This window comes from Corella eumyota, unplaced genomic scaffold (genome assembly GCF_963082875.1).
Source record: "Corella eumyota unplaced genomic scaffold, kaCorEumy4.1 scaffold_268, whole genome shotgun sequence".
In the NCBI taxonomy this organism is placed as follows: Eukaryota; Metazoa; Chordata; class Ascidiacea; order Phlebobranchia; family Corellidae; genus Corella; species Corella eumyota.
The window spans coordinates 1-2500 of NW_027658291.1; the positions used below are offsets into that span (position 1 = coordinate 1).

General features: G+C 51.6%; 1 non-coding gene across 1 annotated transcript in view; it reads left to right on the plus strand.

Moving 5' to 3' along the window:
• Positions 1-1910: 1910 nt before the first annotated feature.
• The window catches only part of LOC145762943 (small subunit ribosomal RNA), a 1810-nt gene continuing 1220 nt past the window's right edge, over positions 1911-2500 (plus strand). The window contains exon 1 of the ribosomal RNA XR_014288126.1: positions 1911-2500. This exon is cut by the window's right edge and continues 1220 nt beyond it. This is a non-coding gene — a ribosomal RNA (small subunit ribosomal RNA).

Here is a 2500-nt window from a genome sequence, read left to right on the forward strand (position 1 = left end):
CTTTTTGATCCTTCGATGTCGGCTCTTCCTATCATTGTGAAGCAGAATTCACCAAGCGTTGGATTGTTCACCCACTAATAGGGAACGTGAGCTGGGTTTAGACCGTCGTGAGACAGGTTAGTTTTACCCTACTGATAAAGGGTTGTTGCGATAGTAATTCTGCTCAGTACGAGAGGAACCGCAGATTCAGACATTTGGTTCATGTGCTTGGCTGATAAGCCAATGGTGCGAAGCTACCATCTGGGGGATTATGACTGAACGCCTCTAAGTCAGAATCCCGCCTAGGAAGCGACGATAAAGTTGTGTCTTGCCGTCGAGAGGCAAAGTTAGGCGGCCACCGGGCCGCTGGCAATGCCGGATACTTGTCTAACACGGGCGCGGCAAGCGTCGCCCCGAAACGGGTAAAGCTTTCTGCTCGAGTGGCGGGGTGCTAAATCATTTGCAAACGACCTAGATGAAGATCGCGGTGTCGTAATCACTAGAGCAGTATTCTCACTGCGATTTGTTGAGAGTAAGCCGCAAGATCTATCGATTTGTCCGCGAACGGGCGGGCGCACGGCGACTTCGACCTCTGGTCGGAGTTGCTTTTTTTTTTCCACTTTTTTTTCAAAGTACTTGGTATTTTTTACGGCGACTTCGACTTCAGGTCGGAGTTGCTTTTTTTTTCAACTTTTTTCTGGGGTACTTCGTTTGTTTTACTGCGACTCTGACCTCAGGTCGGAGGCCATTCGAAGAATTGTCGAGTACCGTTCGAGCTTGAATAACACAAGTCCGGCGACTTTCGAAAATCGCCCGGGCAAAGGCGCACGACATCGGCCGACGCCCGATAAACAATTTCCCGCACAGAAACGCACGTTTTGGAAAATTGTCGAAATTCGACATGTTTGCTACCTTTGTCGCGAGACCAGCCCACCGGCGCGCGCGTAAAAAACACAAGTCCGGCGACTTTCGAAAATCGCCCGGACAAAGACGCACGACATCGGCCGACGCCCGATGAACAATTTCCCGCACAGAAACGCACGTTTTGGAAAATTGTCGAAATTCGACATGTTTGCTACCTTTGTCGCGAGACCAGCCCACCGGCGCGCGCGTAAAAAACACAAGTCCGGCGACTTTCGAAAATCGCCCGGACAAAGACGCACGACATCGGCCGACGCCCGATGAACAATTTCCCGCACAGAAACGCACGTTTTGGAAAATTGTCGAAATTCGACATGTTTGCTACCTTTGTCGCGAGACCAGCCCACCGGCGCGCGCGTAAAAAACACAAGTCCGGCGACTTTCGAAAATCGCCCGGACAAAGACGCACGACATCGGCCGACGCCCGATGAACAATTTCCCGCACAGAAACGCACGTTTTGGAAAATTGTCGAAATTCGACAAGTTTGCTACCTTTGTCGCGAGACCAGCTTCCCTGTATACTATGAGGGAAGACGTCGTTGTGGCGAAATGAGCAAATTGGCGATGCGGTTGTCGGTTGAAGGTATTTGGTGACAAAACGATGTGGTGTCGTGCAGGCGATGTGCGCTTTTGGGCAGACTTGATGCTGACCCGCGAAGGCGTCGTAGCTAGCAGCGAGGCTCTGAACGTTGGACGGAAAAAATTAAGTAGCAAATACGAGTTTGTGTTTCGGCGCGCGACCACGGCCTCGGGCCGTAGTTGCGGTGGCCGGTGCGCACGCAAGTGATAGTTTTCTCGGTTCGCTTTTGTTGGGCGTTCCTGGTGTTGTATGCAAACGCAGCCCGCGCGCGGCTTCGCCCGAAAGGGCGTCTGGCCGGTGTCGACGGCGTCCAGATCGCGGCTTACGCCGGGTTTGAGGAGCTAAGCAAAAATAGTGATTGAGTAATACAGTGCGATACCGCGACGGGGAAAGCGAAAGACTCCGTTCGCGTATTTTGTCGGCCGATAGTTACCTGGTTGATCCTGCCAGTAGTCATATGCTTGTCTCAAAGATTAAGCCATGCATGTCTCAGTACGAACTTGCGTACGGTAAAACTGCGAATGGCTCATTAAATCAGTCGTGATTCATTTGATCGTAAATTTTACTTGGATAACTGTGGTAATTCTAGAGCTAATACATGCAAAAAGCGCCGACCTTGCGGGAGGCGCGCCTTTATCATATCAAAAACCTGCCGGGCTTCGGCTCGTCTTGTTGGCGACTCGGGATAACTTTGCTGATCGCACGGTCTTGCACCGGCGACGGATCATTCAAGTGTCTGCCCTATCAACTTTCGTCGGTACGGTATCTGCCTACCGAGGTTCTTACGGGTAACGGGGAATCAGGGTTCGATTCCGGAGAGGGAGCCTGAGAAACGGCTACCACATCCAAGGAAGGCAGCAGGCGCGCAAATTACCCATTCCCGACGCGGGGAGGTAGTGACGAAAAATAACGATACAGGACTCTAACGAGGCCCTGTAATTGGAATGAGTACACTGTAAAAATTTTAACGAGTATCCATTGGAGGGCAAGTCTGGTGCCAGCAGCCGCGGTAATTCCAGC